Source organism: Rattus norvegicus (assembly GCF_036323735.1).
Source record: "Rattus norvegicus strain BN/NHsdMcwi chromosome Y unlocalized genomic scaffold, GRCr8 chrY_unlocalized_32, whole genome shotgun sequence".
NCBI lineage: Eukaryota > Metazoa > Chordata > Mammalia > Rodentia > Muridae > Rattus > Rattus norvegicus.
This window is the reverse complement of record NW_026947392.1, coordinates 13,337-39,567: the sequence shown is the minus strand read 5'-3', so window position 1 is coordinate 39,567 and position 26,231 is coordinate 13,337. Positions and strand designations below refer to the sequence as shown.

The 26,231-nt window shown below is 37.2% G+C and overlaps 1 long non-coding RNA gene across 3 annotated transcripts in view; it reads right to left on the bottom strand.

Annotated features, from left to right (window-relative positions):
* Positions 1–332: 332 nt before the first annotated feature.
* The window catches only part of LOC134484706 (uncharacterized), a 39,192-nt gene continuing 13,293 nt past the window's right edge, over positions 333–26,231 (bottom strand). The window contains exons 3-5 of one of the 3 annotated variants that reach the window (XR_010062390.1): positions 19,756–19,890; positions 17,448–17,609; positions 333–9,119 (exon numbers count right to left, since the gene is read on the bottom strand). This is a non-coding gene — a long non-coding RNA (uncharacterized LOC134484706). Of the gene's footprint in view, positions 9,120–15,537; positions 17,610–19,755; positions 19,891–26,231 lie in introns of those variants that run through there. The other 2 variants (XR_010062388.1, XR_010062389.1) reach the window with 2 other exon arrangements.

Below are 26,231 nucleotides of genomic sequence, written 5' to 3'. Positions count from 1 at the left end.
CAGTACTGTGTTTTGTAGATGTTACAGGCACTCTGGCTACCAACTCGTCATAGTCCACATGTTCCTCAAACCCAGTAGACATAACCCGCTTTTCTTTTCTTTACTTTTTTTTTTTTCATCTTCCCAAGAACCAAGAATGGGAACTTAGATGAGGCCACTCTTTTTCGGGTAGCAGGATGTAAAGCAGATCTTCTGATATGCCTAGTCAGTGGGTTTCTCAGTGATCTGCTATCCTTGATCAGTGTATTACTCATGCCCTCAGAAACCCTCAGAGGAAGTGGAACTGTCCATTTCTTCTTCTCTGTCAGTTCCCTTCTGGAGTCTACGTCCCTCTTATTGACTGAAGCCTTTATATGATCTTTGAGTTTCTGCAGGTTTTTTGTAACACGAGCATCAGGTTTTTTGAATCTCTGATCTTCATAGGGTTTTGGGCATCTGAACTTGTCCCGAGCCCTTCTAAGTAGTCTGGGAGGTGCAAAGTCGCTCGGGTCTCTGGTGTTCAATTGCTTCCCCCACTGGGGTAGGAAGTTATAATCCACTTGGGGGACACTGAAGGTCTTCCAGACTGTGGAGGCTGGGAACCCTTAAAATGCTTCCCCCATTGGAGTCCGGTGTTATAATCATCTTGGGGGACACTGAATGGGCTTCCAGGCTGTGGAGGCTGGGAATCCTTTAACTGATTCCTCTGTTGCACTCAGGTGTTGTAGTCATCTTGGGGGACACTGAAGGGTTCCCAGGCCGTGGAGGCTGAGAAATCGTTGGTGCATGGTCAGAGGGTGAAGTCCGGGATGAGGGTCGCTGGTCTCTCTCCTCACATCTGGTCGTTTAGTCTTTAAGGAAATTGAACAAGAAATGTCGAATGGGCTACTACCATGTGAAGGGGAAGTGAATGTACTTGCCAGTGGTGAGTCATGGTAAGCATCAGTTGAGCTGTATCCTTTGAGTATGTCTCTCTATCTTCCGAGAACTGTGGACAAGTCCGGAAGGCAAAGCAGGGAAATCTCGAGTGACCATTGATCTCCTGAAACAGCCAAAGCTCTAGAGGAGCTGTCCTCGAGTTTGCACAGGGAAGTAGCGAGGTCTGCATGGGGCAGTAGCGAGGTCTGCAAGGGGCAGTCGCGAGGTCTGCACCAGGCAGTCAGGAGCTGCTTCACTTGTCATTTCTGCTTGTAGTAGCGGGGCGATCATCCAAGCTTTCTGAATGAGGAGGAACCCTGTCGAATCTCTTCCTTTGTGTCCAGAGTGCTATCTGCTATTGTGCCCACTGTCAGGGGCCAAGACAAGGGATTCGGGAAGGAGCAACATGAATGGAAAGGGCAAGGGGTGCTTAGGACACTGTGCGGTCAAGCGACACTTACAACACGGTAGATCCCTCTAACCAGAGGCCATCTGTGGTGCAGTGATGTGTCTTGGAGACTCATAACCGAATGGGAAAGGTTGATCCAGACCCTTGATCCTCAGAGACTGCAGGGACTAGAAAATCACTGGTGGATTTTTTTAGGGAATGAACATGTGATAGGAATTGTATAGAGCATTGAATGCATGGGATTGATATTAGAATTCCATTTGAGTTCCAGATATTACTGTGATGCTTCTGCCTTGATGTATCACTATTTTTTCTTGTCCCAAAGCTCTTAATATTCTTTCCGTGATGATATTTTTGAAATATTGAGTATGCTACACAATGGAAAGTATTTTCTCTAATCACATATATTGAAATTCTAAATATGTCTTGATATCGTATGCAGTTGCCTTTATTATTACTATTATTAACAATTGTATTTCTTTGCATTTCAAATATTGCCCCCTTTCCGATCCGCCTCTATAATCCCCACCACCACATACTCTTCGTCTTTGTCTCTAAGAGCGTGCGTCCCCAACACCCCCAGTCGTTCTTACCTCACCCCTCTAGATTCGCTCTTCTCTGGGACATCAAGCTACTAAGGACCAACTGCTTCCCCTTCCACTGATGTGAGATGAGGCAATTCTCTGCTACATATGTAGGGTACCAGAACATGTATATTCAATGGTTGGTGGTTAGGTCCATGGGTTCCCTGAGGGGTCTGGTTAATTGATATCGTTGTTCTATCTCTAATAACAATCCCCTTCAGCCCCTTCCCCTACATCTTCCATTGGGATCTCTAGGTTCAGTTCAATGGTTAGCTGTGAATATCTGCATCTGTCTCAGTCAGGTGTTGGCAAAGCCTCTCAGAGGACAGGCATATCAGACTCCTGTTTGCAAGCACATATCAGCAGCAGCAACAGTGTCCAGGTTGGTGTCTGCAGATCTCTGGATGGCCTTTCTTTCAGCCTCTGCCCCACTTTCCCCTCTGCAATTCCATTAGACAGGATAACTCTGAATATATTTGAGATGGGTGAGTGGTCCCATCCTTACACTGGGGGCCATGTCTATCTACTGGAGGTGGTGTCTTCAGGTTAATTTCAGTGTTATTGTTGATGTTGGCCAATGTCATCAGTATTGGGTCCAGGGAACCTGTCGCATTCCTAGTATCTGGTTTATCCTAGAGGTTACCCCCATCCTCAACTGTTCCTTCTCTCTATACTAATTTTCCTGGTCCTCTGTTTTTTTCCCTGTTTCTTCCAACATCTTATCCTGATCTCCTATTTTTCTATTTCACTCCCCTCTCTCACACAGGGTGATTCCTCCATCTGACTCCCATGAAAATTTTCTTCCCCCTTCTAATTGTTAATGAAGCAATCCCCCTTTGTCCTTTCTTGTTAAGCTTCAGAGTGCATATGAGTTTATGGTGGATATTATGAGCTCTTGGGCTAATATTCACTTACTAGTGAGGGCATGCTATGTGCATTTATTTGTGTTTTTGTTATGTCACTCAGGATTATATTTTCTAGTTTCATCCATTTCCCTATGAATTTCATGAAGTCATTCTTTTTAATAGCTGCATACCACACCATTGTGTAAATGTACCACATTATATCAATCTGTTCCTCTTTTGAGGGACATCTGGGTTCTTTCCAGCTTCTGTCTGTTATAAATAAGGCTGCTCTGAACATAGTGGAGCATGTGTCCTTGTTGTAGGTTGGAGCAAGTTTTGGGTATATGCCATCCAATGGTACAGCTGGATCCTCAGGTAGTAAATACTATGTTCAATTTTCTGAAGAAGCTCCAGCCTGGATTCCAGGGTGATTTTAAGAGCTTGTAATTTCCACAGTGAAAGAGTGTTCCTTTCTCTCCACATCCTTGACAGAGACTGTTGTCACCTGACTTTTTTAACTTAGCCATTCTGACTGGTATGAGGTAGAATTTCAGGATTGTTTTGATTTGCATTTCCCCAATGAGTAAGGATGTTGAACATTTTTAGGTGCTTCTCATCCATTCAATATTCATCAGTTGAGAATTTTTGTTTAGAACTGTAGCCCAGTATTAAATAGGGTTATTTGATTCTCTGGAGGATAGCTTATTGAGTTTTTTTGTATATATTGGATATTAGCACTCCATCGGATATAGGATTGGTAAAGATCTTTTCCCAATCTGTTAGTTGCTGTATGGAAGTAATAACAGTGTTCTTTGTCTTAGAGAAACTTTGAAATTTTATGAAGTTTCATTTTTCAATTTTTGATCTTAGAACAAAAGCCTTTGGTGTTCTATTGAGGAAATTTTCCCCAGTACCAATCTGTTTGAGGCTTTCCCCTGCTTTTTATCAATTAGTTTCAGTGTATCTGGTTTTATTTGGAGTTCTTTAATCCAGTTTTACTTGAGCTTTGTACAAGGAGATAAGAATGGATTGATTTGCATTCTTCTACCTTCTGCCCTTCAGTTGAAACAGCACAATTTTTAAAAAATGCTATCTTTTTTTTCCACTGTATGGTTTTAGATCCTTTGTTAATTATCAAGTGGCCATAGCTGTGTGGGTTCATTTTTGGGTCTTACATTCTATTCCATTGTTATACCTGACTGTCTCAATACCAATACAATACAGTTTTTCCTCACCATTGCTCTGTAATACAACTTGAGCTCAGGGATAGCGATTTCCCCAAATGATTTTATTTTTAAGAATAGTTTTCTCTATCCTGGGATTTTTTTTATTCCATATAAATTTGCAAACTGCCATTTTTATGTCTGTGAAGAAATCAGTTGTAATGTTGATGGAGATTGCATTGAATCTGTAGGTTTCTTTTGGCAAGATGGCCATTTTTACAATATTAAACCTGCCAATACATGAACATGGGAGATCTTTCTAATTTCTGAGATCTTCTTCAATTTATTTTTTTTCAGACAGTTGTGTTCTTGTCATGTATATCTTTCATTTGCTTGGTTAGAGTCACACAGAGGTATTTTATAAGCTTTTTCACTATTGTCAAGGGTGTCATTTCTGTAATTTCTTTCTCAGCCTATTTCTCTTTTGAGCAGAGGCAGGATACTGATTTGTTTGAATCAATTTTAAACTCTTCCACTCTGCTATAGCTGTTTATCTGCTTAGAAATTCACTGGTGGAAATTGTCGGGTCACAACATCTGCATATAGTGACATTTTGAAAATTTCCTTTGCAATATGTATCCCTTTACATCCATTTGTTTTCTGTTTACTCTGGCTAGGGCTTTGAATACTATATTGAAAAGGTAGGGAGAGAGTGGTTATCATTGTCTAGTTCCTGATTGTAGTGGGATTGCATTAAGTTTTTCTCCATTTAGTTTGATATTGGCCTCTGGTTTGCTGTATATTGCTTTTATTGAGTTCAGTATGGTCCTTGAATTTCTGATCTTTCGAAGACTTGTAACATGAAGGGCTACGTTCTGTAAAATGCTTTCTCAGCATCTAATGAAATGATTGCTTGTTTTGTTTTCTTTGAATTTGTTTTTATAGTGGGATTAGTTTGATTAGTGATCAGGTTCTGTATATTGAACCATCCCTGTATCTCTGGGATGAAGCCTACTTGATCATGATGGATCATTGTTTTCATGTGTTCTTGGATTTGACTAGCAAGAAATTTACTGAGAATTTTTGCAGGGATATTCATGAATAAATTGGTCTGAAATTCTCTTTCTTTTTTCGGTCTTTGTTTGCTTTAGTTGTAAGCATAATTGTGGCATCAGAGAAGGAATTGCGTAGTGTTCCTTCTATTTCAAGTTTGTGGAATAGTTTGGAGAATATTGGTATTAGGTATTCTATGAAGGTCTGAGAATTCTGTACTAATCCTTTCTGGTCTTGGGATCTTTTGGTTGGGAGACATTTAATGACTGCTTCTACTACTTTACAAGTTATGGGTGAATTTAGGTGGTTTATCTGATTCTGATTCAACTTTGGTACCTTATATCTCTCTAGAAATTTATCCATTGAATCCTTACATTCCCACTTGTTAAGTATAGGCTTTTATAGAAGGATCTGATAATTTTTTGAGTTTCCTCACTTTCTTTGGTTATATCTCTATTTCATTTCTGATTTTGTTATTTTTAATTTGAATATAAGGGATTTACCTATTTCTGGATTTTTCGAAGAGCCAGCTCCTGGTTTTGTTGATTCTTTATATAATTCCTTTCATTTCTACTTGGTTGATTTCAGTCCTGAGTTTGATTATTTTCTGCTGTCTAGTCTTTGGATTTTTATTGGTTCTGAGATTTCAGGTGTTCTATCAAACTGCTAGTGTATCATAGCTTCTGTTTGTTTGTGGAGGCTCTCAGAGCTATGAGTTTTCCTCTTGCATTGCTTTTTTGTGTTCCCAAGTTATGCCTTCATTTTCATTAAAATCTGAAATGTCTTTAATTTTTTTTCTTTATTTCTTCCTTGAACAAGTTCTCATCGAGTAAATCATTCTTCAGCTACCATGTATATGTGGAACTATGGTTGTTTTTGTTGTTATTGAATACCATTCTTAGTCTGTAGTGATCTCATAGGATGCATGGGATTAATTCAAACATCTTGTATCTCTTGAGGCCTGTTTTATGATGGATCAGATTGTCAGTTTTTGAGAAGGTACCATGTAAGACTGAGAAGAAAGTGTCAGGATCCATAACAGGACAGGCTAATAACTAGCAGGTGATCATCCTGAGATACACAGCTTCGGATTATTTTATAATCTACAACTGGTTCTCCCTTATTAAGCAAAGTTGTAAGGGATTCATTTTGGGAAAGTTTACGCTATTAAATGCTATTCCTTTTGTTATTATTAGACATATATAACAATCATTGAGTAATAGCACACCCCTTTGGAGCAGATCTCTGCAGTCATACGAAGTTTTACTGTCCCGTAGTGATACTATACAGGCAAATAGATGAATTCTTTAGTCTTAATAATGATTCTACAATAATTCCTAAAATTATATCAATGGTTATTAATCTCTATTATAGTGGGACTGCTATAAGTCTCTATATTTTTTTTCTTTTTCTTTTTTTCAGAGCTGGGACTGAACCCAGGGCCTTTCGCTCGCTAGGCAAGTGCTCTACCACTGAGCTAAACCCCGAACCCGTATAAGTCCCTTTCTAATAGTCAAAATTGCAGTGACAATTCTGCCGGTGTCCCTGGTGTCAACAGTTAATTTTTCTGAGATAGTAAACAGACTTTCTCCTACTAAGAACACATTCCATGATGTTGCAATACAGTTATCAAGAGTCATAAAAAGAAAACAAACGATTTGTTGCAGGTGCAAGGACAGTTAATATAAGATATTAACTGGGTTTATCTATATATAACATCACTAACAACTATGGTTTTGGATCTTCAGTGAGCCTGTGGAGCTGACACAGGTGATGAATGTTTCGCCAGATAATTACTCTTGATGGATATTGATGTAAAAATTCTCGGTTGTAAATTATGTTTCAATTTATGCTTGATCTTTCATATGAACTTGTGATGAACATTGTAATATGGGATCATATATTCTTAAAGATGTTTAAGTTCTGAGGAGAAAGAGAAGTCACACAGAAGGACTGAGAGAGAAGGACTGAACTGGAAGGACAGAGACAGGTGGACTGACCTGGAGATGGACAGAGCTGAAAAGTCAGCTTTGAGTTAAGGAGAACTGAGCTTAGTAGAACTGAGCCAAAAATATCTGGGCTGAGAAGAAATGTAGAGAGGAATAATGTAGATATTATAAGTAACATAAGAGGGCAATCTGCAGAATTACAGAGGAGAAGAGGAAAAGAGAAGAAGCTGGAAAGAACAGAAGGTGCAGGCAGGTTTCTCCTTACCATGGGACAGAACAGGTCATTTCTTAATAGCAATGCAGGCTTACTCTTATCAAAAGGAACAAGGCTTTTCTCTTACACACTTGGGTTTAATTCACTTAGCATTAAAAGGGTCGAAGTGATTTTTTTCTTTATGTTATAAAGATTGGACCTCATCATTCTGCACTGGTGCTTGGTCTCTTGCTCCCTATGCATATGAAAGTAAGGATGTCTGATTAAATATGTAATTACAAGAATGAATGCATATGTGTGTGTGTAAGAGTATAATTGTGAGAATGCGTGTAAGTTGGACCCAGCTGATTTTGAGTGGAAATATATAAATGCACGTTTATGGAATTCAGGTGTAAAATTACATGTTTATGCATATTTGGCTGTGTAAAATACTGACATCATTTGTGATTCAAATATACTAACAATATATCTATACTTACCTTCATTATTATATAAACTACTCATTGAAGAAATTTTAATGGATATATCAAAATTTGTTTATAGGAATGGTACATCAAATATTTCTGTTAATAGTCAAAATCAGGAAATTCTTTCTACATGCATTTTGGTATTTGAATATGGAAGAAACTGAATGATCTTAGATTTTGTAATAATGTTTATAAATCATTTATTCTTAATGTTTGTTGAAAGAAGGAAGTTATCAATGAATACATATATACAATGTGCCACACATTACAAAAGCAATGTGCCACACCTTTGTAACATAAATAGAGCAAATTAAATATATAATTTATGAACTAAAGTTGAGCAATCATGTAAAAAAGCAAAATATATCATAGAGTCTACCTACATTTGGAGTTAAGAGATGATTCATGCTTCTGTGTATTTCTTTCTAGACATCTAAAGAGATAAAATTAGTGTGGAAAAGGCTAAAACTGCAATTAGTGTGCTTCATGTAGTATACATATTTAAACAATGCTTTTGAAAAAATATACAGTACATATTTTCAAGGTTACATATACAGCATATACAAAAATTCAGTGTCCATAAATTATCAATAACACTCAAGCTACTTTCTCTGGTCTTATTATATTTGAATTGTCAAAGATATACATGTATGTATGTATGTATACTCAAACAGGCATACTCACAGACAAACAAACAAACACACACAATACTTCTAAAAATTTAAAACAAATTTGTAAATAATAGTCTTTCAGACAAAACTAATGAAAAAGGATGAACTAAATTTCCAGTGTAATGTACTCTCAAAAGTGTACTTTCTAGCATATAAAACTTTACCTTATAATTTTTAAAAAAATCGTACGGGGCCAATATATGTAATCAGATCCCATTTGGACTTATTACTCAGAGTTAAAGTAGAAATTGAAATGAAGTGGGAAAAATACTAAATATCAAGATTTAGCTATACACTTTCAATTATACAAAAAAATCTGAGAAACAGTGAAATGACACAACATGTAAAATTGCTTTCTATTAAGCATTGATATCTAAGTTTAGTCTTCATAGTCTATATAAAAGAGAGAACTAAATCTCAAAAGTTTTTTTCCGGGCTTAAATGCAATTTTCTTGGCTTGTGAATATACCCAGAACCAATCAATACAATGAAAATGGATAGATGTTGTGTTACAACAAATAAAACACATTTTGATTATTTATTCAGTATAAATTTATTTTTGTAGCATTTCTTCCTATGTTTCTGTTGGATATTATATAAATCCTCACTTTGGTGTGGTCAGTGCTTAAATTTAACTGAACATGACTGAATATGTCAATATAGTAGAAATGAATTCTTGGGGCAGAGAATACCTTTGGGTTAAACCTGGTTATAATGAAATGGTGGTGACAATGAGCACAACTAAATAGAAGGAAAGAAACTGTGGCTTCAGGTACAGGAGTCAATATAAGATTTCACTTTGTAGTGTTGGAAGAATTGTTCCGTGATATCATGAGATTGTGCAGTGAACAGGCCTTTTCTTTATTCCTGTAATGAAAGCAAAAATTTGTGGCTTTCAGTTCCTTCAGAGAGCTTGCTACGTGTGCAGATCAATCAGAAACTCGGGAGTAGGGATTTAGGTGTGCAAAATATATTTTTGATACTGAATTTCTTCTAGGTACTTTAGGGAGCTAACTTCATAAGATTTGGAATATAATCAGACAAGAGCTTGTTAAAGATGTAGAAAAGCACGGAGTGTGGTGGCACAGGCCTTTAATATTAGCACTGGGTAGCAGAAGCAGGCATAACTCTAAGTTCAAGGCCAGCTTGGTCTACAGAGAGAGAGAGAGAGAGAGAGAGAGAGAGAGAGAGAGAGAGAGAGAGAGAGAGAGAATAGGTGAAAGAGATAGTGAGTTCTGGTACTGCCAGGGATATAAAAGAAACAGTGTCACAAAAATTTTCAAGAATAAGTTCTGTATTATACAGAGAAAATTCTCATTTTATTTTAGTAAGATGTTAACAATTCTTTCTTGATTCTAATGAAATCTCTTAGCTATAAAATAATGTGAAGGCAACGAAAATGTAAGAAAAGATGTTTTACATCACTATTCCCCTTAAACTATAAGTTGAATTTTTACTAAATAATCCTATGTAAATACACTTTGAAGGCTTTTCTGTGATTAGCTAAAGGGCATTTACATTGTGAATTAAGAATGATGGATTTCATGCCAATCTTGAATTGTCATCACTAAGGTGTAGAAGCATATTAAGCATACAAAATCATACATAAAATTTTGCACAATAAAAAATGAGAACCTTTAATTGGTTTTCCTCTAATGTCAACACCTTCTTTTTGTTGGAGTGAAGATTGGATGATTTGAACTAATTTTATGAGAAATACCACCTGCTTTCAGAAGATAAGTAACAGAGAAAGATGAGGAAAAACATATGCTAAGGAACAGTGAAATGGGATAGAGTATTCTATGTAATACATAGAACAATAAATTTGACCCATCTGTTACTGGTAAGGTGGGGACTTCATTACGCACATCTATGTACTTAAAAATGTTTTCTTTTCCTTCTTAAGTTTGTATGGTTGCTATGAAAACTATGGGTTTTGTGTTAAGATCTTTGCATATTTAATGATAGTTTTGAAATATTAGTGTTATAATCAAAAGCCGTGCTTTGTACATACTTTTTAAGCAACAAAAAAGAGAAGTGTCTGCTTGGGTTTTATGAAGAAAGTTACTATGTTAAACATGAATTAATTTTTCTGACATATACATTATCTTCATGTACCATGCTTGTTGATGAAATCTTAGCACATAGGAATGAATAGTAACCATCTTAGTATAGTTTCAGGATTTTATTGTATCTTGTTTGCCATGTGCCTTTCTATTAAAATGCTATCACTTTTCTAAGTCTCTTAATTTAACTGGAGAGGTTTGCAATATCTCCTATTCTGTTGGTTATTCATATAATTCGTCTTTGGTGTTGTTATTGAATTTTATGACTAACTTCTTAATATTCTTTATTTTGAAGGTAAAATATATATATACATATACATATATATATATGTAAAATAGTTTATAAAAAGATTACAGTTTTAGTGGAAATATAACTTAGTGATGAACAATTTTATAAGTATTCTCTAAATTATTGAATATTCTACATTTTATTAGTATAAAAATATTATAAATACCACATCCTTTATTAACTTTAACACACACTGCTCCAGTTAATATAAACACAAATATGTTCGTCATATTTATCTTTGAAATTTTCTTAGTTTCTTAGTTTCTTAGTTTCTTAGTTTCTTGACTTTTCTATCTGAGCTTTCTCATCGTTTTTCAAAAATAAATCTATTGCTCTTTTATTGAGTATCATAATGAATATTCATTGATACATAGATATATAATAATGTGACAATATACACAATGGTACTTCATTCTCCCTAGGAAAACTAAACCGAGTAAGGTAACAAAGACTTAGAAAGGCAAATACCATGTGTTCTTTTTCAAAGAGATGAAAGAATCTCCTTTTAATATACTTGTATTTATGTGAAGCTGTGGGTGGTTTGAGTTCACTTAACTGGTATACGTCACAGAGATTAGAGAGATTAGAGAGTAGGGTTTTAAACAGTGTGGTATGGAAGATATTGAGCATGTGGGATATGAATCTAGAAGTAAGAATAATGAAGAGAGACTAGTATAAGTGGTGAGGGACATAGGGCAGGCGGAAACAAAGAACTGAGGAAGCGAGGATGAGGGTGATTGTCTACAAACATAACATATGGCAACCTGTTACTTTATAGGTTAGGTTAAAATAAATATTAAAATTTAAAACTAATACCATAATGTTCAATGCTATAAACATCATGTTTGAGGAAAAATGCCAGGAAGTGATATCAGAATGAAAATAATATATTTATCTTATTTGATCTTAGTCATATTATCCATAATTACTTGTTAAAAACATCATTTGTCTGCCAAATTTATGGTACCACTTAAAAATTGCCTGTGATATAATAATTCCTTATGATAGTAGAGAATTTTTATTATTAGGTCAATTTTTAAAATCTGTGATTTGATCTTGTTTTAAGTTTCTTTTTACTTAAATTTGGTCCTCATGACATTCACTCATACTAAATTATAATTTTCAATTTTAACATACTACTGTAAAATATGATCAAGAGGGTTGTTGAAATTGCTCAATTATAAGTAATATTATCCATAAACTACAGGACATCCTCCACAAAGCTTAAAGGTACAAAGAAGATAAACAAGAAGAATGGCCAAAGTGCATAAGATTGACTCTCACTTAGAATGGGGAATAAAATAGTCTAGGAGGCCGATTGAGGAAAGGAACTAGATGAGAGATGGAAGGAAGAGGAGAATGGATCCTGTGTGTGCAGGGACAGGAGATAGGACCCGATAGTCATGAGAAAGAAAGGAAATCTTGAACTTTAAGAGATGAGGAGGTGGGAGAAACCTCCAGGAAGAGAAAGAGACCTGGTATAATGGAGGTACCCAGGAATCAATGGGGTGACCTAAGCTGTGAATTACATTGGTGATATGAAACATTAAGAGGCCAACTCCCATTGCCTGGAAAGACCAGCAATGGAGGGATAAAGACACAAATACACCCACAAAACCTTCTTCGCAAAATTTTTCAAGCCTAAAAGAAAATCTGAACCGCATTCTAGGGTCCATATTGTCCTTTGCTTTACTGATGGCTGGTAATTTTTGCTTAAATTAAGGATTTGAGAGATTATCATTTGAAGTAGGTATACAATATTTATACTGTTATATTCATGCTTTAGCTGGGCCAACTTTGTTGCCAATATAATTGCAAAAATTAAAATTGGAAAACAGAATATTTGAGTACACATTCAGTAATATATATAAAGTCTCCTTTCAAAGAATGTACAATAAGAAAATGTAATACAATATTCATTCACCTAAATGTCTGGAAGGAAAATATTTGACTTTGGGAAACAGAGAAAACCTAGGAACTTGAACTGTATGTCACAGGAATGGAACTGGGAGTGGAATTATTATCCAGAATAATCTCCTCCACCCCATGTTCCTAGATCTTTATACCCATGCCAAGCCCCTGACCAACATTCTCTATTCCGAACATGTACGTACGAATGAAGCAAAGAGAAGTCTCCAGCATTAGAGATATATAGTATTTAAATGTTTCCAGTGTGTCACAAGAGACACTCTTGGAAAGGGAACCCTCAAATCTGGTCAATGTAAAGAAAGCTGTTCAACAGTTAGATCATGGCAGTTCTCAGTGACATCATCATTAGGTCCTCCCTGAAATATCTCTTGTATCCTGAAGAGCTCTAGCTTTTCTGTGATGTCACAAGTGTCATGGTGACAGCAACTGCCTCTTGGATATTCTTTGAAGACCTCTAGGGTTAACTCATTGACCTCTTATTCTGGCTAAACAGCCATTTGTTAGGGAGATAAAAGAGAAGGAAGCTGGCCTTCTGTCTTTGTATAAAAAAAGGAAGAAATAAATGGTCCATGGGAAAGCTCAGTGAGTCTTGGGTAGGCGTTGAGTGTTGTATCTGAAGAGATAGCCTTGATCTGAGCCTTACACACATGGGAATACAGAGCTGGGATTCTCTCATTATCATCTGGACTTCCCTGCTTGATATGGTTTCTTGAATTCAGAGAGTTTATATAATCATTTTCTTCATTCCAAAAGTCAGTTGTTGGGAAGGGCACAGTTGTTCTAGTGAGAGCTCATGGCTTTCACTCTTTATGCCCTGAAGAAAAAGGTCCGAAGAAACAAAGGATAGACAAGTATTGTCTCCTCAGCTCAGTGTAAACGCCTCCATGCTTTGGATACCTATAGTGCAGTTTGTGTCTGACACTGATATTTGGGAGAGAAGAGCTTCTAGTTGAGACTTCATCATCTCAGTCTTTCCACTAGTATTACTCTGATTACCATTTGCTGATAGTTACCCTTTAGATTTCTGAGTCAATATGTGTAATTAGCTGACAGATGTCTTTTCTTTAATTTATTTCATTTTTTTTAAATTTTAGCAAATTTTATTGCTTTTTTTATTTGGATATTTCTATATTTGAATTTCAAATTTGATTTTCTTTCCCAGTTTCATGTCCATAAGACCCGTAACTAGTCCCCCTAACATTCTTCTATAACCTACCTTAGTGAACCTTGATATTACCTTGAACTGAGAGTTAAACCTAGGTTGGACCAGGAACTTCTCCTTCCATTGGTTCCCAACAAGGCCATCCACTGCTACATATGCAGTTGGACACATAGGTCTGTCCAAGTACAGTCTTTGAATATTGGTTTAGTACCAGAAAGCTCTGGTTCACTGGCATTGTTGTTCTTATGGAATTGAAATCCCCTTAAGCTCTTGTAATTCTTTCTCAAAAACTACCAACAAGAGATCCATTTTTGGTTCACTGGTTTGCCAGTAGCATTCTCTTCTGTATTTGACTTGCTCAAGCTGTGTCTCTCAGGAAAGATGTACATCTGGTTCCAACTATACATTTGGTGGCTCCTACAGCTATGAGGTTAGGTGGAATTTTCACATGGATTATGTACACCTAGGTCAAGAATGTAGAATCCACAAATGGCAATTCCAAACACCTCCCTCTTGTTCTTATGAACCTATTGAAGTTGAAGTTTCCCTGGACATCAAGCCATTCATCTCCCTGCACATCCTCCTGAATTTTATGTTTGTCCTGAAGTAACAACCATGGTAAAACCTCGAAAACCTTCACGTCTGGCCCTAGAGGAACAGGAAGTTAGATATTAAAGAACTGATGTCTAATGAGACTACTGAAACATATTCTATATTTCATGTTTTCCTTAGCTTTTCTGATGTCTCGAAATTTTTGGATAAACTAAGGATTTGGAAGTTCATCATTGGAAATAGGTACATAATATTTACATTTTTATATTCAACCTTAGGTGGGACCCTTGGGTTGCCAAAATCATTGCAAAAAAACATGAAATTGGAAAACAGAATTTTTCACTTCACATTCAGGAATATATAAAGTCACCTATCAAGGAATGTACAATGAGAAACTGTAATGAAATATGAATTCAATTAAAGGATTGTAGGGAAAATGCTGGCCTTTGGGAAACAGAGATAACCTAGGATATTGAACTGTATGTCACAGTAATGGACCTGGTAATAAAATTATTATCCAGAGGAATCTCTTCCACTCCATGTTCCGAGATCTTTTCTACCCATGCAAAGCTCCTGATTATCTTTTCCTTTCAGAGCATGTAACCACTAAGGAAATAAAGAGAAGTTTCTAGCTTTAAAGACATGTAGTATGAAAAGGTTTCCATTGTTTCACAGGAGACAAGCCTTGCAAGGGCACCCTCGAATCTGGTCATTGAAAGGAAAACACTTTAGCAGGTAGGCCATGGCAATTCTCAGTGACATCACCATTAGGCCTATCTAAAAAAATCTGTTGTATCCTGGAGATCCCTAGTTTCTTCTGTGATGTAACAAGTGTTGTCCTGACAGAAGTTGCCTCTCCAGTAGTCCTTCAGTACCTCTAGGGTTTACTATTTGGCCTCTAATTCAGCATAAACAGCCTTTGGGAAGGAGAAAAAAGAGGATGAAGTGATCAAAGATGGGAAGAAGGAAGCTGGCCTTCTGCTTTGTTATAAAAAAAAAGAAATATGTGGTCCATGGGAAATCTCAGTCATTTCTGGGTAGTGGTTGAGAAGGTTTGCTGAAAAGATAGTATTGATTGGAGCCTTCCAAATATGGTAATAAGGAGATGGGAGCCTCTCAGATGCATCTGGACTTCCCTGCTAGTTATGGTTCCTGGAAGTCGGAGAATTTATATCATTCATGTCTTTTTTCCAAAGCCAAGTGTTGGGAAGGGCACAGTTTTCTTTAAAGCTGATGGTTTTGGTCCTAAGGAAGAAGGGAAAGACAAGTATTGTGTCCTCAGCTCAGAGTAAATTACTCCGTGCTTTGGATTCCTAGAGTGCAGATTGTGTCCGACACTGATATCTGGGAGAGAAAATTGCTTCTATTTGAGATTTCACCATCTTCGTCTTTGAACTAGTATTACTCTGACTACCATTCCCTGACAGTGACCCTTTAGATTTCTGAGTCAAAGGGTGTAATTAATTGGCAGTTTTCTTTTCTTTTATTTCTTTCATTTTTTTCTTTTTTAGCAAAATATATAGCTTTTTAAAATTTGATATTTCTATATTTACATTACAAATGTTATTCCTTTTCCAATTTCCTGTCTCTAAGATCCCTAACCAGTCCACCTCCCATTCTACTATAATCCCCTTACTACCCCTTTGCATTCCCATGAACTGTGAATCAAATATAGGGAGGACCAAGAGCTTCTACTTCTGTTGGTTCCCAAGAAGGCCATCTGGTACTAAATATGCAGTAGGAGCCATAGGTATGTCCATGTACATTCGTTGAATATTGGTATAGTACTAGAAAGCTCTGGTTCATTGACATTGTTTTTCTTATGGGTTTGCAAACCCCTTTACCTCTTGTAATCCTTTCTCAAAAGTTATCAACAAGAGTTCCATTTACAAGTAACTGGTTTGCCACAAGCATTCACTTATGTAATTGACATATTCTAGCTGTGTTTCTCAGGAAATGTCTATATCCTCTTCCTGGCAGAATGCACTTCTTAACTTCAACAATCTTATCTTATTTTGGTGGCAGATCTATCTATCTATCTATCTATCTATCTATCTATCTATCTATCTATCTATCTATCTATCTATCATATATATATTGGCTCCTATGTGAGGTTAGATGGAATTTACCATTGATTCTGCGCATCTAGAACAAGAATGTAGAATCTACAGATGCAAAGTTCCCTCCTGTCCTTATGAACTTATTGAAATTGAGGTTTCAGTTGAACTCAAAACATTTCTTTCCCTGCCCATCCACCTAAGTCTTATGTTTGGCCTGAAAAAAGAATCATTGTAAAATATCCAAAAACCTCAAGTGTGGCCATGGGAAAACAAGAAGGAAGATATTGCAGAAATGATATCAAATGGGAATAGAGAAACAAATTGTATAGTACATGTTGTCTTTGATTTACTGATGTATGATAATTTTTGGATAAAATAAGAATTTGGAGTTTATCATTTGAAGTAGGTACAAAATATTTACACTGTTCTCTGCACGCTATACTTCGGCCCTCTTTTTTGCCAAAATCATTACAAAAATGCAATTGTAAAAGAGAATTTTTGAGTACACTTTCAGGAATGAATACAAAGTGCCCTATCTAGGAATGAAGAATTAGAAAATGAAATACAATATTCACTCAATTAAAGGTCTGTATGGAAAATAATGGCCTTTGGGAAACAGAGAAAAACTAGGAAATTGAACTGTATGTCACAGGAATGGACCAGGGAGCAAAATTATTATCAAGAAGAATCTCCTCCACTCCATCTTCCTAGATCTTTTCTACCCATGCCAAGTCCCGATTAATTTTGTCCAATAAGACCATGTAAACACTAATGCAGCAAAGAGAAGTCTCTAGCGTTAGAGAGATGGAGTACAAAAGGTTTCCACTGTGTCATAGGAGACTCTCCTAGAAAGGGCACCGTCAAATCTGGTCAATGTAAGGAAATCTGTTTAGCAGGTAGTCCATGGCAGTTCTCAGTGACATCATCCTTAGTACCCCCGTAATATATCTCTTGTATCCTTGAGAGCCCTATTTTCTTCTGTGTTGTCACAAGTGTTGTCCTGACAGCAACTGCCTCTCAGATATTCATTCCATATATCTATGGTTTACTAATTGGCCTATAATTCAGTGTAAAGAGCCATTTGGGAGGGAGGACAAATAGGATGAAGATATCAGAGATGGGGAGAAGAAAGTTGACCTTCTGTCTTGGTACAAAAAAGGTCCTTGGGAAAGCTCTCTGAGTCCTTAGTAGGTGTTGAGTTGTTTCATGAAGAGATTGTCTTGATCTGAGCCGTCTACAAATGGGAATTAGGAGCTGGGGTCCTCTCAGAAGCATCTGGACTTCCTGCTCTTACAGTTCCTGGAAATCAGAGAGTTTATATCATTAATTTCTTTATCCCAAAACCCAAGTTTGGGAAGGTCACAGTTGTTTTCCTGACAGCTCATGGCTTTTATTCTTTTTGCCCAGAAGAAAAATGTCCTAAGGAAGAAGTGAAAGACAAGTACTATGTCCTCATCTCAGGGTAAACTCCTCCACGCTTTGGATTGCTATAGTTCAGTTTGTGTCTGACACTGATGTCTGGGAGAGAGAAGTGCTTCTAGTCGACTCTTAATCATATCAGTCTTTTCACCATTATTATTCTGATTACCATTCCCTGACAGTTACTCATTATATTTCTGAAACAATAGGTGAGAATGGCTAGCAGTTTCTTTTTTCATTTCTTCCATTTTTTTAGTAAATTTTTGCTTATTTTATTGGCTATTTCTATATTTACATTTCAAATGCTATTTTCTTTCCAAATTTCCTCTCCATAAGGTCATAACTGGACCGACTCCCCTTCTTTTACAACCCTCCTTACTGCACCTTGACATTTCCTTGAACTGGGAACCAAACCTGAGAAGGACCAAGGGCTTCTACATCCATTGGTGCCCAAGGAATCCATCCTCTGCCACATATGCTGTTGGAGCCATAGGACTTTCCATGGGCAGATTTTGAATATTGGTTTAGTGTCAGAAAGCTCTGGTTTGTTGGAATAGTTGTTTTTATGGGGTTGAAAGTCCCTTCAGCTCTTGTAATCCTTTCTAAATATCTACCAAGAAGAGACATGCTTTCTGTTCACCAGTTTACCACTAACATTCACTTCTGTATTTAACATGCTCTAACTATGACTCTCTGGAAAGATCTTTCTCCAGTTCTTGGCAGCATGCACCTCTTAGCTTCATCAATCTTATGTAATTTTGGTGTCTCCTACACCTATGAGGTTTGGTGGAATTTTAACATGGATTATGCACAACTGGGTCAAGAATGTAGAATCCACAAATGACAATGCCAAATAGATGCCATTCTCTACTTATGAAACTATTGAAGTTAAGTTTTCCCTGGACCTCAAGACATTCCTCTCACTGTCCATCCTCCTGAACCTTATGTTTGGCCTGAACAAAGAATCAGGTTAAAAAACCCTCAACCCTCATGTCAAAACCTTGGAAATAAGGAAGGGAGATATTAGAGAACTGATTATCTTTTGGGACTACAGAACCACATTCTAGAGTTGATATTGTCCTTTGCTTTACTGATGTCTGTGATTATTGGATAAAATAAGGATTTGGGAGTTTATCATTTGAAGTAGGTACACAATATTTACACTGTTATATTCACTTTATCATTGGGCCAAAATCATTGCAAAAAATGGAATTTTAAAACAGAATTTTTGAGTAAACATTCAGGAATATTTATAAAGTTCCCTATCAAGGAATGTACAATAAGAAATTGAAACAGAATATTCATTCAATTAAAGGTCTGTAGGGAGAATACTGGCCTTTGGGAAACAGAGAAAACCTACAAAATTTTTATGTATTTCACAGGAATGAACCTGGGAAAAATTATTATCTAGAAGAATCTCCTGCACTCCATTTTCTTAAATCGTTTATACACATGCCAAACCCATGGCTAACTTTCCCCATTCAAAGCATGTAACCACTAATGAAGAAAAGAGATTTCAACAGTTTTAGAATGATGGACTATGTAAAGGTTTCCACTGTGTCACAGGAGACGTACCTGGAAAGGGCACTCAAAATCTGGTCAATGTAGGGAAATCTGTTTAGCAGGTAGGACATGGCAGTTCACAGTGACATCATGATTTGGCCCTACTGCAAGTATCTCTTGTAACCTGGACTCCCTAGCTGCTTCTGTGACATCACAAGTGTTGTTGTGGCTGCAACTGCCTCTCTGATATTCTTGCAGTACCTCTAGGGTTTAATAATTGACCTCTAATTCACGGTAAACAGCCATATGGGAGGGAGAACAAAGAGGATAAAGATTTCAGTGATGTGGAGAAGGAAGCTGGCCTTCTATCTTTGTATAAAAAAAGGAAGATGTACATCATCCTTGGGATAGCTCAGAGTCCTTAGTAGGGATTGAGTGGGATCTCTGAAGAGTTAGGCTTGATGTGAATCTTCCACATATGGGAATCAGGAGCTGGGAGCCTTTCAGAAGCATCTGGACTTACCTGTTCATATCATTCCTGGAAGTCAAAGAGTTTATATCATTATTTTTTTTTATTCCAAAGCCAAGTGATGGGCAGGGCACAGTTGTTTTGCTGAGATCTCATAGCCTTATTCTTTTTGTCAAGAAGAAAATGGTCCTAAGGAAGAAGGGAAAGACAAGTATTGAGTCCTCGCCTCAGAGTAAATTCCACCATGCTCTGGATGCCTATAGTGCAGTTTTTGTCTGATACTGATATCTGGGAGAGAGAAGTGTTTCTAGTTGAGTCTTCATCATCTCAGTCTTTCCATTAGTATTACTCTGACTATCATTCCATGAAAATGACTTTTACATTTCTGAGTCAATAGCTGTGAATACTTCGCTGTGTTCTTTTCTTAAATTTCTTTATTTCTTTTTATTTTTTTAGCAAATTTTATTCCTGTTTTAATTGGGTATTTCTATATTTGAAATGTTATTTCCTTTCCCTATTACCTGCACATATGATCCCTAACCGGCCCCACTCCTCTTTTTCTATAACTCCCCTACTGTCCGTTTTCAATTCACTGATTTGCCTCTAGAATTCACTTCTTTATTTGATATGCTCTAGCTGTGTCTCACAGGAAAGATCTCTATACAGTCCCTGGCACAATGCACTTCTTAGCTCCATCAATCTTATCTAGTTTTGGTGACTGATGTGTATATATTTTTGCCACATGTACGGCCTGCTCTGAATGGGATTTCCTCAGTCTCTGCTCGAAATTCATAGATATTATTGTGTCCACCTTTTGAAAAGGATTAAAGCATGCACATTTTGTGTATCATTTTATTGAGCTTCCAGTTGTCTGTGAACTGCATCTTTGGTAATTTTAGCTTTTGTGCCAATATCCACTTTTGGTGATTTCATAAAATGTGTGATTTCATACCATTTTGTGATTGGGTAACCTCAATCATTATGATATCTTCTAGATCATCCCATTTGTCTTTGGCTTTCTTGAGATAATTGGTTTTAAGAGTTGAGTAGTACACAATTGTTTAGATGTACTACATTTTCTGTATTCATTCCTCTGATGAATGCCATTACGGATTCTTCTAGCTCTTGGGTATTATACATAAGGCAGCTCCCAGAAATGAACCCACACACCTATGGGCACTTTACTTTTGACAAAGGAGCCAAAACCATTCAATGGAAAAAAGAGCATTTTCAGGAAATGGTGCTGGTTCAACTGGAGGTCAGCATGTAGAAGAGTGCAAATCGTTCCATGCTTATCACCGTGTGCAACGCTTAAGTCCAAGTGGATTAAGGACCTCCAAATCAAACCAGATACAGTCAAACTAATAGAAGAAAAACTAGGCCAGCATCTCAAACACATGGGCACTGGAAAAAATTTCCTGAACAAAACACCAATGGTTTATGCTCTAAGATCAAGAATTGACAAATGGGGTCTCATAAAACTGCAAAGCTTCTGGAAGGGAAAGGACACTGTGGTTAGGATAAAATGGCAACCAAGAGATTGGGAAAAGATATTTACCAATCCAACAACAGATAGAGGGCTTATATTAAAAAGATGCAAAAAACCCAAGAAGTTAGACAAATAACCCTATTAAAAAATGGGGTTCAGAACTAAACAAAGAATTCACAGCTGAGGAATGCCGAATGGCTGAGAAACACCTAAAGAAATGTTCAACATCTTAAGTCATAAGGGAAATGCAAATCAAAACAACCCTGAGATTTCACCTCACACCAGTGAGAATAGCTAAGATCAAAAACTCAGGTAAAAATAGATGCTGGCGAGGATGTGGAGAAAGAGGAACACTCCTCCACTATTGGTGGGAGTGCAAACTGGTACAACCATTCTGGAAATCAGTCTGGAGATTCCTAGGAAAATTTCACATTGAACTACCTGAGGATCCAGCTGTACCACTCTTCGGCATATACCCAAAAGATGCCCCAACATATAAAAAAGACACGTGCTCCACTATGTTCATCACCCCCTTATTTATAATAGCCAGAAGCTGGAGAGAACCCAGATGCCCTTCAACAGAGGAATGGATACAGAAAATGTGGTACATTTACTCAATGGAGTATTACTCAGATGTCAAAAACAATGCCTTTATGAAATTCATAGACAAATGGTTGGAGCTTGAAAACATCATCCTGAGTGAGGTAACCGAATCACATAAAAACACACATGGCATGCACATGATAAGTGGCTATTAGCAAAACTGCTTGAATTACCCTAGATGCATAGAACACATGGAACACAAGATGGATGATCAAAATGCGAATGCTACACTCCTTCTTTAAAAGGTGAATAAGAATACCCTTGGCAGGGAATAGAGAGGAAAAGATTAAAACAGACACAGGAGGAACACCCATTCAGAGCCTGCCCTACATGTGGCCCTTACATATACAGCTACCCAATTATACAAGATGGATGAAGCAAAGAAGTGCAGGCCGACAGGAGGCGGATGTAGATCGCTCCTGAGAGACACAGCCAGAATACAGCAAATACAGAGGAGAATGTCAGCAGCAAACCACTGAACTGAGAATAGGATACCCGTTGAAGGAATCAGAGAAAGAACTGGAAGAGCTTGAAGGGGCTCGAGACCCCAAAAGTACAACAATGCCAAGCAACCAGAGCTTCCAGGGACTAAGCCACTACCTAAAGACTATACATGGACTGACCCTGGACTCTGACCCCATAGGTAGCAATGAATATCCTAGTAAGAGCACCAGTGGAAGGGGAAGCCCTGGGTCCTGCTAAGACTGAACCCCCAGTGAATATGATTGTTGTGGGGAGGGCGGCAATGGGGTGAGGATGGAGAGTGGAACACCCATATAGAAGGGGAGGGGAGGAGTTAGGTGAATGTTGGCCCGGAAACCAGGAAAGGGAATAACACTGGAAATGTAAATAAGAAATACTCAAGTTAATAAAAAAAAAGAAAAGAAAAGAAATGGCATGCTAAAAAAAAGAAGTTAAAAACATATATGATATTTTTTAAAAGGCATTTTTTTCCATCCACTCTATGTTGGGAAGCCAAATAAGCAGGTTTTTCTTTGTTTTTATTTTGATAACTGTCACTGAATCTCCTTTGTCAAATAAATAAGTTTATTTTTCTTCTGCTTGCATCCTGTCTGACCTTCCGATTGCTTTTAGCAACAGACCTCAGAACAGATGAAGCTAACGGGGGTAGAGACATTACAGTTGTTGTCCTGCTTTGTACCCGAGGCTGTCAGAAAGTGTTCAGTAGTTTAAGGTGCTAAGTCCTGGAATGGCTTGTTGTATAACATATAGCTTTAAGTCTTGTTAGGATAAAAGTCTTCAAGAGCTTGGTAGGACTTACTTGTAAAGTATATACTAATAAGTATTAATAAAAATAGTAAAAATAGCAATAAACAATAATAAGAATAGGTGACTGGGATTTTTAATGAAAGGAATAATGGCAATTTTATTGACCAAACTTTTAAGATAGAAAAGGTTTCTTAAACATTCTGCAGAGGAAGACAAAATTCTCAAAGGAGCATGCTGAATGTGGTAGTTTAATGTCTTTTCCTAGCAAGAATTCATAGGCAAATAAAAGCTAAGGAAAGAACTGTTGAGTGTGATTTTATGCAGAAAAGGAGTAAACCTGCATGTTTTTCACATGGAAGGATGGGCTGTGTCATATGCCATCATTGCTTATACATGGGAAGTATAGCCTCAGCTTTCAAATGTAGTTGTGTGACTTGATATGGATGGTAAATGCTGAAGGATGTGATAGGTTGTTGAGTCCAGGACAATGATGTAAGGGATAACACAGGGGTCATGCATTTTTTTCCTTCTTGTCTCACTCTTCTGTTGTTACAATTGCCATGAATGATCTCATCATTCAGGGGACTGGAGTGAACAAAATGATTTTGAGGAGCATGGGAGCAGATTCTTCAAAGATCATGTAGAATATGAAAGCTGAATGCTGATATCTAATGCTATCAGATTTGTGAATTTGCTTCTTTGTTGTCATTGTAGACAACATAAACAATGTGGATGTACCAAAAGTGAAATAATAATAGAACATGTATATGTTAATATTATGAATATTTCATATCATTTATTTTCTCCCCCTCCATCACTTTTTACAATAAACTAAATGTACTCAAAAAAAAAAAAAAAAAAGAAGAAGAAGAAAGCCATCAGCGGTAAGCGGAAGTGTAAATCTGAATAATAATAAAGTCCGTTAAAACAAACATGAAAAGGGCTAGAAGAGAGCAAGCAACCCATGGAGAAAGACCAATATACCTCTTGAAAATAAAGTGAACATTGGAAAATAAGTGCTGTAATTGGAAGTAAAAGGTACAGAAAGTCCTACAGTTAGGACAGTGATGGCACCCAGGCTACTGTACTCCAAGAATCTATAGTAAAACCTAAAATTGTGACAAAGCAATTGATTTCATAATGGTCACTGGATCTACATATTCAGTCTTCAATAATGTACTGTGACAATTCCCTGATCAAAAGGTACCATTCACGGTAGCAAAAGGAAAACTCCCTTAATGTCTCTGAAGCAGCAAACATGCCATTGACATAGGCAAGGGGATAATAACTCACCTGTTATTAATCATGTCTCATTGCCCCCCTTCTTCCTGTTTCCTTCTGGCAAGAGGCCTCTTGCATAAATAGAAAGCAACCATCATCTTTTTGAAAAATTAGACACAGTTCGACTTACATATACTAACAAAGTTAACCTTTTTTCTGTTTACCAAAAGAATATCTTCTTTGTGAAAGTCCTGAACCGTATTAAAAAGATAGTTGGACTAAAACTCACACTTGTAGTTTCAGATTAGTAGTGAAGAATCCTAGGTATATTGGGATAATCTATCTTCCCAGACCTGTCCCTAAAACATAATCCCATAATTATTCAACTAACCAGATCATTTGTGCATATGTAGATTAAATAATGCACACTCTGGAAGCAAAGGGAGAGATACAGTCTATATTACCAACTGAAAGAGATGGGCATCCTGATATCCTCACAGTCTCACTGGAGTTGTTGTCATTACTTGAGAAGAAACTGGGCTATTTATCATATGAACTATCCAAGATATGAGGGACTGGCAATAGAGGGTAGAGACTACCAACCCCATAGTTCCGATCTCATATACACTCAGAAGTCTGAATCTCCAGTAAAGTATGTAGATTTTCTTGTTCTTGGAAGATGTATTCTTCAGGTGCTTTTTGCAAAGGAGATAAAATTAACATTTGAATGACCATTTCAGAATGAGTTAAAGTGGGCAAATACCTTAGACCCTATTCTTTCATGGATTTCAAAATTCTTCAGTCCTGTCTGTTGATGGCCTCAGAAGTTTCACATGTTGACACCCTTACAACAGAGAGATAACCTCCTCCTCTCTCCTGAAGCTCAAAATAATTGAACAAGGGACACTGAGGCACTGGTCCAAGAGTTATAATCACTTAGCTAGCAAGGGTGAGCTAGGAATGTTCACATTTCTATATTAGGAGGACAACAATATTGGCAAAAATCTGGGGGAGGCAAAAGGAACCTGTATCATAGAATGGTTGATGTAATCCCACTGTTCTCAACTCCGGAGGTACTAGACAGGTTTGAGAGATTATTTGTGTGTGTGGGTATTGCTCTGCCTGGATACCAGGGTTTTGGAGAAACAGCAAATCCTAGATACCCCAGAACACATGGGGATACTAGAACCTAATCTGCATGGAGACAGATGGTATGGAGTTTGATACTTGATAGTTCATTGTGGTTTAACTCCTAGAATTTCAAGGTTCCTCAGAATGTTTCCATCTTTTTTTTTTCACGAAACACATGAAAAGACACTGCATGAAGGATTTACATGAACATTTTAGGGCCGTGAAAACACCTTGTGTGCATCTCTCTAAACAACTGGACCTTGTAGCCTCAGGAATGATCACTTGTCTAAAGGCTATATTAGCTGCCCCTCTTCTGTGAAAGAAGCAAGGTAGTTAATTCTGTGTCAGCATTTTATACTCCTATCAGACAAGAGAGTTGAAGCCTTTCTACAAGGAACACCACAATCTGGCTTCTATTATTTTTCTCATCTATATTAACTTGATTATTTCTTATTTACATTTCGATTGCTATTCCCCTTCCTGGTATCCGGGCTAACATCCCCCAACCCCTCCCCCTCCCTTTCTATATTTGTGTTCCCCTTGCCAACCTACCCCCAATTACCACCCTCCCCCCAAAATTAACATTCACTGGGGGTTCAGTCTTGGCAGGATCAAGGGCTTTCCCTTCCACTGGTGCTCTTACTAGGCTATTCATTGTACCTATGAGTTTGAAGCCAGGGTCAGTCCAAGTATAGTCTTTAGGTATTGGCTTAGTCCCTGGGAGCTCTAGTTGTTTGGCATTGTTGTTCATATGGGGTTTTGAGCCCATTCCAGCTCTTTCAGTGCTTTCTCTGATTCCTTCAACTGGGGCCCCGTTTTCAGTTCAGTGGTTTGCTGCTGGCAGTCACCTATGCAT